This window comes from Dromiciops gliroides, chromosome 3 (assembly GCF_019393635.1).
Source record: "Dromiciops gliroides isolate mDroGli1 chromosome 3, mDroGli1.pri, whole genome shotgun sequence".
Taxonomy (NCBI): Eukaryota; Metazoa; Chordata; class Mammalia; order Microbiotheria; family Microbiotheriidae; genus Dromiciops; species Dromiciops gliroides.
Window position 1 is genome coordinate 308651506 of NC_057863.1, and position 16212 is coordinate 308667717.

At 35.9% G+C, this 16212-nt stretch overlaps 1 pseudogene; it reads left to right on the forward strand.

The window, feature by feature from the left end:
- The first annotated feature begins 1157 nt into the window (after positions 1-1157).
- Positions 1158-16212, forward strand: part of LOC122747518 — a 130480-nt pseudogene continuing 115425 nt past the window's right edge.

Here is a 16212-nt window from a genome sequence, read left to right on the forward strand (position 1 = left end):
GCTATCTATTCCCATATGAAAAAATGCTCTAAATCCCTAATGATTAGAGAGATGCAAATTAAAACAACTCTGAGGTACCACCTGACACCTATCAGATTGGCTAATATGACAAAAAAGGAAAATAATAAATGTTGAAGAAGCTGTGGGAAAATTGGAACACTAATTCATTGTTGGTGGACCTGTGAACTGATCCAACCATTCTGGAGAGCAATTTGGAATTATGCCCAAAGGGCGATAAAGCTGTGCATACCCTTTGACCCAGAAATACCACTTTTGGGTCTTTTTCCCAAAGAAATCACGGAAGGGGGAAAGGGACCCACATGTACAAAAATATTTATAGCTGCTCTTTATGTGGTGGCAAGGAATTGGAAGTTGAGGGGGTGCCCATCAATTGGGGAATGGCTGGACAAGTTGTGGTATATGAATACAATGGAATACTATTGTGCTGTAAGAAATGATGAGCAGGAGGAGTTCAGAGAAAACTGGAGGGTCTTGCATGAGCTGATGATGAGTGAGATGAGCAGAACCAGAAGAACACTGTACACAGTATCATCAACATTGAGTGTTGATCTACTGTGATGGACTATATTCTTCTCACCAATGCAATGGTACAGAAGAGTTCCAGGGAACTCATGATGGAAGAGGATCTCCAAATCCAAGGGAAAAAAATTAAAGAACTGCGGAGTATAGATGCTGAATGAACCATACTATTTCTTTTGTTTTTGGTGCTGTTGTTTTTTTCTATTTTGAGGTTTTTCATCAGTGCTCTGATTTTTTTTCTCTTATAACGTGACTAATGCAGAAATAGGATTAATGTTATTATGTGTGTGTATATATATAACCTATATCAGATTACCTGCTGTCTAGGGGAGGGGGGAGGGAGAGGAGGGAGGGAGAAAAATCTGAAATTGTAAAGCTTGTATAAACAAAAGATGAGAACTATCTTTACATGTAATGGAAAAAAATAAAATACTTTATTAATTAAAAAAAAACAAAACTCTATTGCCCATTTGTGGTTCCAGGTTGTAGTTTTAGGGTGAAGAGAAGTACTGGTGGTAAGTCACAAGGGAACAGGGGCTCTAGCCACAGTACCAAAGCAGAACGTCCAGTACCTGTGGCTATGAGGGACCAAGGGCCATTCCTGGGTAAAGACCAGAATGGAGACTAGGAGAGCAGTGACCATACCTCTACCAAGGTGCTATGGCACCTTGGAAACATCAAAAACTTGCAGAACCCATCCCCCACCTCAAACTAGCCCTGAAAACAGCAGTATGAAAACGTCTGAAGTTTGGGACAGTGCTTCTCCACCCCCAGGTGAGTCAAACTCAACTTTAACATAAAGTTCAAAGTCAAGAAATAGGCTGAAATATTAGCAAACAACCAGAACAAAAAAAATTGACCATAAAAAGCTACTATGGTGGCAGGGAAGACAAACAAATAAACTCAGAAGAAAACAAAAATGTGAAGACAGCTACAAATATGTCTCAAAGAATAATGATAATTGGCCCCAAACCCAATAAGAATTCCTGGAAGATTAAAAGAAAGAGATAAGATAAGTAGAGGAAAAATTGGGAAAAGAGAGGAGAGCAATATAAAAAAGATAACTAATAGCTTATTAAAAGAGGCAAAAAATATGGAATAAAAGAATACCTTAAAAACATAATTGGACAAATGGTAAAAGAGGCATAAAAATCCCCTGAAGACAGCTCATTAAAAACCGGAATTAGCCAAATGGAAAATAACGTAGAAAATCTCTCTGAAGATAATAATTTCTTAAATATTAGAATGTGGCAAGTGGTTCTATGAGATATTAAGAAACAACAAAACAAAATCAAAACAATGAAAAAATAGAAGGTGAAATATCTCATCAGAAAAACAACTGACCTAGACAATGGATCAAAGAGAGACAATTTAATAATTATTGGACTACCTGTAAATCATGATCAAAGGAAAAGCAAAGACAAAATAGTTCAAGAAATTAGCAAGGGAAACTACTTATATCCAGAAGGTAAAATAGAAAATGAAAGAATCTACCAATCACCTTCTGAGAGCTTCCAAAATGAAAACTTGAGAAATATTATAGTTAAATCCCACAGCTCTCAGGTCAAAGAGAAATTACTTTAAGCAGTCAGAAAGAAATATTTAAATATCATGGAGTCAGTCAAAATCACATAAGGTTTAGTGGCTTCCATGTTAAAGAACTGGTAGGCTTGGAATATGAAATTCTGCAAAGCAAAGGAACTAGGATTGCAATGAATAATCACCAACCCAGTAAAACTGAAAATAGACTTTCAAGGGGAAGATAGATCTTTAATGAAACAGAGAATTTTCAAACTTTCCTGATTAAAAGAAAAACAGAGCTGAATAGAAATTTGACATTTAAAGACAATTAAATTTGACATTTAAAGAGAAATTAAAAAGGTAAACGTGAAAGAGTAATCATAGGGGACTCAATAAAGATAAAATATTTACATTTCTATATGTAAATATGATATGTGTAACTCCTAAGAACTTTATCATTATTAGGAGATTAAAAAAAAAGTTTACATAGACAGTGGGAATGAGTGTGAATTGATTATGTTGGAATTATCACCAAAAAATGTAGAGGCGAGAATAAGGGATGTACTGGGAAAAGGAAAAAGGAAAAGGTAGAATAAGAAACATTTTCTCAATTAGAAAAGGCATACAAGGATGGACTTTAACAATGGAGGGGGGAAAGAGGTGGTGGTGGCAGGCAATGCTTGAACCTCACTCTAATTGAAATTGGTTCAAAGAGGAAGAATATATATATATATGCAAAAATATTTATAGTAGTTCTTTTTGTAGCAGCAAAGAATTGGAAATTGAGGGGATGCTGAGGGAAACAGCTAAATAAGTTATGGCATATGATTATGATTGAGTACGATTGTGCTACAAGAAATGAAAAGGTGAGTGCTTTCATAAAAATAGGACAAGATTTACAGGAACTGATATAAAGTGAAGTGAGAACTATTTGTAAGCAGCTAAGTTAACTGTATTTCATCTCTTCTTCCTTATTACTCTTTTTGGTAATAGTGATAACATCATAAAATAACTCAGATGAGATGGAAGTGATCAATTTTATTCTTTTTCATGACATAAAGGAGCACCAGGCCATACTATCTTTCCTGTCACTGCTTCTTAGGGTCTTCTAGGAGTTATTATCTGTAGTGCCTCGATACCTTTAAGAGCCAGACTCTTGGAACCTTCAGGTGACCTACTAATATAACCCAAGGATCCATGGGCCTTTCTATCTCAGCTTTTCTATTCCATTTGTAGCTGAACTTTTTTGTGTTTTATTCTCCAATTGCCAAGTAACTTCCCTGATAGGAGGGATTATCTAACTTTTTTCTATTTGTATCATCAGTGCTTGGCATATAGCAAGCATATGTAATGCATACTCTTTTATTCCTCCAAACAAGAGGGGAAAAAGAACATATGGTCCTTGAACATTTATTGTTGTTGTTGTTTTTATTAATATTTCTTATATATGCAGAATATGTTCTTTCAGTGGATCTATAGTCAGAATATGGACAAAATTATCTTGAGATTGGAAGTGGCATTTTTTTTTTACACTAAAATATTTCCACATTATCCCTACCTTGTGAGATCTCTCTTTTTAACAAAATAAAGCAGTTAAGAAACAATAATACAATGATCTCATCTGAAATTATATTCCATACGGGTAGCCCCTGAATCTCTTTATTTTTGAAAGTTTTTTTTAATAAATAGAAATGTTTTCTTTATTTTCTACCTCTTACTCCTTTAAAAAAGAAAAAAAACAAATTCTTAAGAAGCAAGGTACAAGGCATGGCCCTTCCCCTTTCCTCTTTCTCCTCGGATCTGTTGGCGGTCTGTCGTATATTCAATCATGGCAAAAATCAAGGCCAGGGATTTTCATGGGAAGAAGAAGGAGGAGCTACCTAAACAGATGATTTAAAGTTGGAACTTTCCCAATTGAGAGTGGCTAATGTCACTGGAGGAGCTGCATCCAAGCTATCTAAGATCTGAATTGTCTGAAAATCTATTGCCTGAGTCCTGATTGTCATCAAGCAGACACAGAAAGAACCTCAGGAAATTCTATAACAGCAAGAAATACAAGCCCCTGGAACTTTGGCCCAAGAAGACCTGTGCCTGACACTGCAGGCATAAGAAGCTCTAGGAAAGTCTGAAGACCAAAAAACAGCAGAGGAAGGAATCCCTGTACCCTTTCCAGAAATTTGCTGTTAAGGCACAAGTTGTTGAAGTGCTAAATAAAAAGAAAAATTGTTAACAAAAAAAAAAAAAGGAAGAAAGAAAAAGAAGAAGAAGAAGAAGAAGAAGAAGAAGAAGAAGAAGAAGAAGAAGAAGAAGAAGAAGAAGAAGAAAAAGGTACATCTTGAAATGTCAAGGGCCGATAATTTTGTCAGTGGCTGGCCCAGTGACACAGATATCACTCATCCATAACGTAAAGTCATATAGTTCCCCAAGGCTCAGAGAAGTTTGATGACCTTCCCATGATCACATTTCTAGAAAATATCTGAAACTGAAATTGAACCCAGGTCTTCCTGACTCCAAGTCTAGTATTCAAGCCGTGCTGCCTGACTCCTAAGAATCCCCTTAAATTATGTGCATGTATTTTTTATTGGTATACTGTACTTATTAGGTACTCTATTATAGTTAAAGAACTCTATTATACTCTATTGTGGTTAAAGAACCACCCTCAGAATCATAAGAACTTGGTTTAAAATTCTGCTTCTGCTATATTGGCTATGACCTTAGGCAATTCACTTCTTAGACTAAAAGTTACAGAGCTGTTCCCAATCTGTATGGGTAGATGAGCTTTCCTTGTTAGGAGTTCTTTAGACCAATGAAATCATAGTTAAAGACCCTTCCTCACCAGTACCAAAAGTACACTTATTGAACAAAGTATATATGGTAGCTAAAACGATGGGATATTTTTCTACAGATATAATGGTTAAAGAAATAAAGTAACACAAACCTATGCCACATATATATGCATATATGTGTATATATATATGCATACATATTATGTATATATAGTTATACATATATACATACATAGAAAGTAAGGATTTAACAAAACCTGTTCTCTCTTGGCAACCTTAAATCCATACTCACATATTCACACTGAAATCAGCATTTAAATTACATTTTAAAAATTTCCAAGTCATTTCTATATAACACATATTTTAAGGATTCATATAAAATATAAGAACCATGAGAGAAAAATTCATCTCATAGATAAAAAGCCCACCACCCCACTGAAATAACACAATAAATACTACCTAAGTAGCAATGACAGATGCAGGCATTTCCTAAAACTACACAAAATGAGGATTTCAGGGACGCCTAATTTAATTTGCATCCCGAAGGTATATTTTCATCTTCTTGTCAAGAATTTACATTCATAACTTGTCATGCACCATGACAATATAGGGAGGTTTGGGATGTTTTTGCTTTTGTCTTTGGTTTTTAACCAAGAAGCATGGAACAATATCCTCAGAATGCTGACCGTGGTAAGTAAATCACTTGGCACCTTTCCCTTCTCACACTGGCAAAGTAAACAGTCCAATTTACAAATTCCTTAGGATTCTTGGATTACAGTGGCACTAATGATATAGACTACAGGTCCCTGTGGTGCATACCTTTTCATATCCGTATTTTTGTAGTCACTGCGTCTATTTCCCCTTTCCAATGTAAACACACACTGCAGAACAATAGAAGCCTTCTGGCCCAGCTACAGGCAGCCAGGCCTTCTGAGTTCTCTTTCTTTTGTTCTATTCTTGTCCTGAAGCAGAATGGGAATTTCACTTGACTGTGTCCTATTCAGAAGGTATTTTTTTTCTGCATATTTTCATATCAATCAGTCATCAAACATTTTTAGGTGTTCCCTATGTATGTTAGGTGATAGAGATAGACAAAAATGAAAACAGTCCCTTCCCTTAAGGGAGCTTACAACTTTTCTCTTTAAAAAGCACATGAGTATTACTTGAGATTTGCCTTGTAATCTTTACTGTCATCATTTTGGTATTTTCTTCACCTTTCTTGAGATTGAATCAAATTTCTCCCCTGAGAAAGATGGCTAAATACCAAATGTGTGGGCCTCTAGGGCTCTGGAATATAGTCCTTATGAATTAGGCTAAGCAATGACTGATCATGAACTCTCACATAACAAAAACATAAAACCAAGCCTATGATCTTTAAACATCTCACTTTTGTAATGTTTAGAAAGGTTTGAGAGACATGGTTTCTGGGTAATTTAATGCTTTTATTAATAAGGCCAACGGGTTATGAAGAAAAGGATGGTCATTTGGCTTACTCTCTTAGAACAAAACCCCCATTGGTGGGTGGGTCAGAGTTTAAATACTTTTCAAAGAAGAGAAGTTCCTGAATACCTCTGATTGGTTAACACAATGGAAAGTGGTCTATTTTGGGATATGTGACTAAGGTCACTCAAATGTTGGTCAAAGAGAAATCAATTTCAATATCACCCATCTTGATAATAGGGAGAATCACCATTTTCCCAGGACCTTTATGAGCAAACACAATGAGTAGGAAAATAACCATTAGCCCAAACTTAGAATTTCTTTACTGTCTTATTGGATCTTGGCTTAGGTAAATCTCTAAGGAAGATTTTCCACACTAGTTGATTTCTATATGAGGAAGCAGAAAAGGAAAAAAAAAAAAACATTGGTCCTAAGACTATAATTAGTTATTAAATATAAGGGAGAAATAGTCATTTTCACCCTTTTGTGTAATTTATTTTGTTTTTTATTGATTTTTTTAACATCACTTTTGTTTCTGAATATGTTCATTCTTAATAAACATTAAACAAGAAAAACAAACAAACAAAAAGTTTGGCAAAACTGAGCAAAGCATTAACCAAATCTGACAGTATATGTAACATCTGATATTGATTAACTCCCGACTTTTGAAATAAAGAGAGTGAGATCCATTTTCTTAACTTAAACTATGATGTATTTAGTTTCTTTCCTTGTTCTTCTATTTTACATTGTTGTAATGGTCATTGTATATATTTCTGATTATGCTTATATCACTCTGCATCAACTCCTATATATCTTTCCATATTTTCTAAACTCTTCATGTATGTCATGTATTATAACAAAAGTTTTCCTTTACATTAATGTACCATATTTTTTTTTATCTATTGCTTAGTAAATGGTCAACTACTTTATATCTAGACTTTCTGCTACAAAAAAGTATTCCTACAAATATTTTGATGTTTATTGGATTTATTGAAACTTATGTAGCCATCCTCATTAATTGGGGAAGTAGGGTGGATAGAACAACAGGCCTGGATTCAGGAAGATAGTTCAAATATAGTCTCAGACACTTACCAGTTGTATGACCCTGGGCAGGTCACTTAACATATGTTTGCTTCAGATTATTCATATGTAAAATGGGGATGCTATCATCATTATCATCACCATCTCTTAAACCTACCTTTATTTTACTTTGTCATACCAAAACTTTAGAATTGGTGAGGCATAGGGTTACATTCTTTCCATGCCTCTCTCCATAACTGGAGCTTTCCTAATATATTAATTTTAAATAGATGGATGATGTCTGGAATGAAAGTTTTTTTCTGTAATGCCTTGCTATGATATGGAGATGATCCTGGGTTTTCAAAAGCTTTGCCAATGGAAATATTCAAGTACATGTCTTAGAGACAGACTCAGTGTTTTTTATCTAAGGAACAGCCTAGCTAACTATGGAAATATTCCAAAGACAGCAGCAGATTTGTTTCTGGTGCTGAATTTTTCAGCCATAGGTCCTCTTAACACCCATTTACCAAGTCTTAATGGAGTTAAGATCTACATTATTGGAAGAAGTACCTATGGTAATGGAATCATAGATCATTCAAATATTTTAGTGAGGTAAACTTAGACAGTAATTTGCTATGATATTTTCTTAGTGGAATTTGTATTTTAGAATACTCCTGGAAAAATGACAATAACAATGATGCAAGTTTACCAGTTGCAGGTTATTTTTTGTTTGTTTGTTTTGTTTTTGGCAATGCAGTGAGGGTTAAGTGACTTTCCCAGGATCACACAGCTAGTAAGTGTCAAATGGCTGAGGCCAGATTTGAACTCAGGTCCTCCTGAATCCAGGACCAGTGCTTTATCCACTATGCCTCCTAGCTGCCCCACCCCCCAGTTTCAGGTTATTTAGGGGAAACTAGGAGATATGTTTAAAGATAAGGGACTGCATAGGGCAAACTAGAAATTGTTGTACCTGGGATAAAACATATGATGTATACTCTTATTTGAGTAGAGGGGAGAGGGGATAGAAACATTGTTCCAAGAAGAACAGAGACAAAGACCTAGGACATTTACACAAAGAACTCATTGATGAGTTAATTCTGGAGGGTGGGTAGAGAAGGGTGAGGAAGGAATTTATCCTAGCCAATCATTTGATTACTTCCTTCAAAACTAAATGTTCTTGTTAACTAGGTCCTATGTTCTGTTATTTATGAATTGATAGCAAGTGCTATCAGCACAAAGTTATCTCCTTCTAGTTATGTCTTTGTACATGTGCCTGCAGAGAGTCAGCTGATATGAAATTGTGCTGAACTCAGGGTAGACTTTAAAGCCTCTCTGATCTCTCAGTATTGTACTCCCTCCCCCTCCCTCCCAAATCTCCATTCTTTACCTCATATTCCTTGAATGTTTTTGACCTGACCCTGGTACCAGCTTTATGCTTATGGTCTGTATCTTGCTTTCTGTCTTGACCATTTAGCTCAATATTTCATATGTCTGGCAAATGACAGCTTGTGATGAATGAAAAACCCAAGAGATAGAGTTTCTGGATAATTAATAATCAATTTATTAATTAGGCTAGCTCAATGAGTTGATGGTCAGTGGTTTCTCTTGGTAACCAAAGAGCAATAATAGAGATATTGAATGCCTTAAGTATTTTTTTTAAAGGAAATGCTCCTGAGAGGAGTTTACTTGCTAAAGGCAAAAATTCACCTAAATTAGATTCTGTTTACACTATAAATAGAGGTAAGGTCTTCTATTTGGGTGGGAGCCTGCCCAAGATCTAGGACTAGGGCAGTCTTATCTATTTGGAGATTGACTGACTAACCTACAGGGGCTGGTCCCTGAATGAGGAAATAAAGGAAATACAAACTCAATCCAAATTTAATAATTTATTGTTAATATAACAAAATAATAATATATCTCATTCTGTTTCTGCTCAATAAAACATATATTTCTGCTTCCCACTAGATCAGCCATAACTCAACCTATACAAGTGAAGACTATCCATTTTTATCTAATAACAAGTCATATGCCTCATCTATTCTTGATTGAGGCTGGGGAGAATAATATAAAACAAACTAAAAAATTTTTCTATTGATACTAATTCTAAATGCAATGGTAGGCCAGTGGGGAAGGGTTCTTTTCTGGTAGTATCTCTCATATTGCATTATACAAATATACATATACATACATATACCTGTATATCTGTATGCATATGTGTATATATGTACATATACAGCCATATACACGTATATATACATACATGTACATATAAACACACATACATATGTGTGTGTATATATATATATATATGCCTAATATATGAATACCTAATAAACCTTTTCAAAAGGTCAATCTTTAATTCATTAAGGCTTATACCTTAACAGCCTGACATTGCCCCACTGTAGATCCTCCCAAACCCAGATTCATGGCCTTATTAATCTTACAGAGGATGAACAAATATAAATTATATATATATATATATATTCTTAAATGTGAAACACACTTCTAAAATAAGATCTTTGAAAACTACAAATATATGTATTATAAATATGTGTATATTTTGAAAGCATATTAAAAACCTTGTTCAATTGAAAATTGTATTTAGTCTAACAACCCTTTCCTAATTTTTCCCTTTGAGGAAATGTGTAAAAGGTTGAAAACAAGGGCTAATGCACAGAAAATAGGGATGAAACATGGAAACAGAATTTAACCCTTGTGTGGTTAAGATCATAGCTTTCTTCATTTCCTAAAATTGTTGGCGCTTTTATCCTCTGAAGGGCAGTGCTATTTTCTTTATTCAATGATTATAATATTGATCACAGGATACTTACTCCATGAGTCCTTAAGAGGAATGATCAAGGAAGAATTCAATAGTTGCAGTTGAAGATTAAGGGTCTATTGTTTCAGAAGGCTAATCCAAAATTGCATTTTATCACTTTATGACCTTTTCCTTGTTCAAAATCCTTATAAATGTTACTTTAAATTGCATTATGTAAGGCTGATGGAGAAGGCTAAAAGGGGCTCTAATCATCAGTAGCTAAAAGGGTTAACAGAGAGACCAAGGTTTGATATATTATCAACAGTATGGTAACCAAGAGGGTTCAAGTCCCTGTCAACCAAAACTATCAATAAGAAGCTTAGGCCATTGACCATTAATAGCCATTAATATTCCTGGATGACAGGAAACAGAAACTACATTTAGAAACCAGATCTTAAAGTAAAGAGATATCATAAACAGAGAGACCTTTAGGGTCTGATACATTTAAACATGTCTTTAGGAATATGCACAGAAAGACCAAATGTGTCCTTAGGTTCATCTTATAACATGTAAACCCCCAAAACACACCCCTAGGAAAAAAGGTACCCGCCTTGGAGGATGTCTTAGGATCCAAGGAAGTCTAAAATAGGATGTGAACCTCCCAAAAGAGGAGATTAAGATAATGAGGAGGTAACCTGCTTTTTTCACTGTAAATATAACCATTTTCCACTTCCTATTTGAGACACCTATCTCCTTTGGTTGACTCTCCCTGTGACTTCACAGTATTTTAACAAAACTGGAAACTGAGTCACTGAGTCTTGTAATTCATTGGGATGCCTCAAGATCAAATTGATCAATTAAACCCATCCCCCCCCCCCTTCAAGGCTATATCCAACAGAATAGGGGAAAAGGTATGCCAATTTGGATATTTCTCTCTTTAAGATAGAAACTTTTAGATTTCTAAAGAAAATTAAGCTTAATTAAAAATTGTTTCTGGCAGAGTTGTGCCTAGGAGACAGAGTACAGCATTAAATTCTGAGCATATATGTGTGTGTGTGTGTGCGTGTGCGTGTGCGTGTGTGTATCTATCTATGCATATATACATATGCATGTGTGTATATTTATACATATATACTCTCCTTAGATATATGAACAGATATTTATAGCTAAATATATTTGAAAAAATAACCACAAGAAAATATTTTAAAGTAATATTGAATTTTCTTTTCAATTTTATGCATATACAAAGTTTTAAAATGTTTACTTATATACAGTGGGGACCAATTTTTAATTGGGGAGTGATAGCTAAGTGGCTTGCCTCAATATTGGGGCAAGGAAGGAGACCTGCAGCCTCCCTCAAAACAGAACAAGATTTATTTTAACAAGAACGAACTTAAAACACACACACACACACACACAAACAGGATCAGTAGGATCAAGGGAAAGGAAATAAAATGGGGAAAGGGAAATTATAATACCTGAAAAAATACCACCGCCCAGGAATCAGCTGAAAATACACAGCAGAACACCTGTCTCTTTCCAGCTTCCACCTAGAATGCCCAATTCTCCTCCCCAAACCTAGAAACACCCCACACAGCCCCAGCCAATGAGATGGCCACTCTGACAGTCACATGACTGCCCTCACTAGGCTTCCAATCATTATAATTTTGCCAGGCCCATGTAAGCGTGAGCAAGTGGTGATGACGTGAGGTGCCAGAGTCCTGGCAATGGCTACAACCAGTGGGTGGAGCACCGTGCAGTTTGCGGAGCCCCAGGCCAGTGCGCGCCAAGGCATAAAAACCTCAAATAACAATTAATTCTTTACATTGCATACATATATGTATGTATATATTTACTTATATATAATACCCATGTATGAAATTTTTTTTGTTCAGTCATTTTCAGTCATGTCTGACTCTTTGTGATCCCATTTGGGGTTTTCTTGGCAGATAATAGGGTGACTTGCTGTTTCCTTTTCCAGCTCATTTTATAGTATCTGAGGTCATATTTGAACTCAGGAAAATAAGTCTTCCTGACTCCAAGCCCAGCACTCTATCCACTGTGCCACCTAACTGCCCTATATATGATATACATCTATTTATATATACAAATATACATATGTAACTAAATGTATATATAATTATATAGGCATGTGTTTATTCATAATACACATATTTTATAAACAGAAAGAGAAAGGGAAGGACAAAAATTTTAAAACAAGCACATGCTATTGCTTTTAATTTCTTGTGCACTCTTTGAAAATATATGGGAAAATATTGAAAAACAATTATACTTTAAATTTTAAGTTACTTTAATATGTTCTGTATTTTTTCATATTAAAAATGAGAACAAAATGGCATTTATCTATATCATTACTGTTTTAGTCATCTCATGATTTATGTATGGTGCTAAGAGAGTTATCACAAGTGACACAGGTTTTTATAAACCATTAAGAAGTACTCTAGGTATGAACCAATAAAGTAACATATCATGTGAATAATTGTTAAACATTTTTTTTGGGGGGGTGAGGCAATTGGGGTTAAGTGACTTGCCCGGGGTCACACAGCTAGTAAGTGTCAAATGTCTGAGGCCGGATTTGAACTCAGGTACTCCTGACTCCAGGGCCTATCTACTGCGCCACCTAGCTGCCCCTGTTAAACATTTTAAAATTTCATGTTCTTCTTGCTTTTTTTCATCCTGTAGGATTATACATTGATTATGTAAGGTAATGGAATATATATTATATCATATTTGTTCTCTTTATCAATTTACTCTAAGTACTACCACAATTAAGGTGCATGAGGGGAAGGGGAGGAAAAGTGGAATTGTGTTCTGCTGATTATTCATTTTCTTAAACTCTTTTGAGAAATTATTTTTAAAGGCTGTGCTAAAAAGAATCAAAATTATCTGTATTCTTTTAGCCTCTCTTATGTAGTCAGTATAATGCCAGAAACTATTTGGGGCGCAGAGTTCTTTCATTTAAGGAGGTTATAGCGTATATTCTAAAGTAGTTAACATGCACAAAATAATAGTGAGTAGTGGGGGCAGCTAGGTGGTGCAGTGGATAAAGCACTGGCCCTGGATTTAGAAGGACCTGAGTTCAAATTTGGCCTCAGACACTTGACACTTAGTAGCTGTGTGACCCTGGACAAGTCACTTAACCCTCATTGCCCTGCCCCCCCCCATGAAGAATAGTGAATAATGCAAGATTTTATATATATGTACAGAGAGAGAGCACGCACTAAGTATGAACTTTAGACTATATGTGATATTATAGAGAAATATGCTAGGGTTAGAATAATTGGGGAAGGCTTCATGAAGGAGTTTTTAGTAACAGATAGATCTTGAAGAATAGGTAAGATTTCAATAGGCAGAGAGGACAAAGGCAATAACTAGATTAAGAAAGGAGAGGGGTTAGAATGAGTGAAGCTTTCTATAGGACAGTGAAGAGGCTGATTTTTTTTCCTAAAATTTTAGTGGTCCCTTGTTAAGGAATTTAATAAAACTACTTTGTTTCTTAATAATAAGAAACAACCTTTATATCTATCAAATGTGTTTTAAAAGTTATGCTTTGATAATGATTATATACTTGAGGTTAATAAATATATAGTGCATCTTCTAGGTTATGGGCTACATTCCCATTTATAGTTGAAGATTGAGTCCCCAGAGGGGCAACTACCACAGGTAGTTTTAGATATTTGTGTGTGTGTGTGTGTATGCATACAACAATATATCTCTGTATCTCTATATCATCTATCTATCTATCTATCTATCTATCTATCTATCTATCTATCTATCTATCTATCTATCTATCTATCTATCTATCCAGGTTTACATATGTTTCTTTGTTGTCTCCCCCATTACAACATAAGCTTCCTGAGGACAATCACCATCTTTTGAATCTTTTTATATCTCTAGTTCTTTCCTTAGTACCTGACATCTGGTAGGTACTTGATGAATGTTTACTGATAGAATTTAAGATGTGAATAATACAATTGCAGTATGTCAGAGAAACAGTATTCCTTATCTGATGACAATGAAAATGAGTCCATCAGTGAAGCTCCTTCTATAGCTGACAAACTAAACAGCAATGAGCAATTTAGTTCTTGTCAGATCCAAGTTCATGACAAAAGAGAAGAACCACAATGTCTGAAAGGTAAAGATGGTTCTTCTAGGTGATGGGTTATTACTTCTCAATAAGTATTAGGATTATTGCAACAGCTAAATATTACCCTTAGATCTGTCCCTACTTCAGATTCTACAATCCATGTCACTGAGAAAAATCTCATTTTTCTTTTTTTTTTTAATTTTTATTTAGTGAACCAGTGCTTAGGAACATCTAGAAATGTACAAATGCATATGACCAATATTAATAGGCAATGTTAATTGGTACATTACTTTATATGAATTAAAAAAGTTCATTGGTCTCATTGCCTCATTGCCACTTGTGCTACTATCAGTGGAAGAAAGCTACCCATAAAAAATGTGACAAGGCTCTTGGGAGTGTCCTTTGTTCAAGACTATTCCATATAATTGATTCCTAGGTAAAATGAAGGTAACCCTGATTTTAAACCTCCGCTGCCTTGTGGCTATACCCATATATGGGAAAGGCTTCGGGAGTTAACCCCGAGGAAAAATCAGGAGTCGGAGTCCCTTTGGCAGTTGGATGTTGTTCATCACATTGCTTGGGCAACTTCTGAGGTCGCACTGGTGCCAAACTGTATTTATTGGCTCTGCCTCTCCTTTGGATCTACCAATGTCGCAGAGAGGGAAAACCTGCTGCATGAGCAACAGCTTGTTTTCCATATTGATCTGCCCAGGCCAGTGCTCTGGAGAGGACACTCCAGCTACTCCTCATGGGGTAGATACAACATGGGATGTGGCAGTTACCAGTTATATGTCACTCAGGAGCTGTGGCTTTTGTATCAGACTACATAGCCATACTGTGGCCTGTGGCTCTTCAAGGCGCTGATCCATGGTCGTCTGCGACTGGTGGAGGCCTACTACTACTACTACTACTACTACTACTACTACTACTACTACTACTACTACCACTACTAATATTACTACTACTAGGTAAAATGAAGTACCTTCACTTTGACCTGAAAAGTGAATGGAAGCAAAATCTCTCAGGACAAATTTTATGTCTCTTTAGACAACAAATATTGTTGGATTTTAGTTTCTTATGAATCCTCTTCTGTTTTATGGTGAGTTTATGTCATTCCCATCCACAGTTATGATTACTAACTGTGCACTTCCCTCCATCCTGTTTTCTTCTATTTATCCCTTTTTATCCCATTCTCTTCTCAAAAGTATATTTTTTTAAACCGTTGTGTCCTTCAATTCTCTTATCACACTGCCCTTTCTCTTAGCCCCTTACTCTCTTATTCCCCCATTTGGTTATATACATTTTTATGCCCAACTGAATATTTGTCCAATTCTGCTTTTTAAAGAGTTATTTTCTCCAGTTGGATTTGAACTTTTCAAAACTATTTGGCCAATTCTGGTTTTTAGAGTAAAATAACTCTAAAATAATTTAGAGGGGTTTTTTTGCCTCTTTTACCAATCTATTATTTCTCTTTTATAACTTTTTTAGATTGCTCTTATTCTTTTCCCCAATTTTTCCTCTACCACTTATACTTGATTTAAAAATTTTTTGTTCTTTAAGAAAACTTTCTTTAGGGTAAGGTTCAGGGGCAGAGCCAAGATGGTGGAGAGGAAGCAGCAAGCTGCCTGAACTCTCCTTCTGTTCCCTCAAAAAGAACATTAAATCAAGCCTCTGGATAGATTCTGAAACTACAGAACCTGCAAAGGGACAGAGAGACACAGTCCTCCAACCAGAGATAATTTAGAAGACTTCAGGAAAAGGTCGGTCTGACTCGGGCAAAAGGGAGGCCCAGCGCAGGGCAGCAACCCAGCTTTGAGGGGTTGGGGCAAGTCAGCAGGAGCTGCGGGCCACAGCCAAACAACTGAGGTCCCTGGAACCTGGTTCAAAAATCTGGTGGCCAAGAAGGATAGTGGAAAAACCTACCTGCACCGGCTGGGAGGGCCAGGAACTGGTCTGGCGGGAATGGACGCCGGGATCAGGAGCCTGGCTGGCCGAGTGCACTCAGACAGGAAGTGCAGGGCAGGGGATCTCCACACACC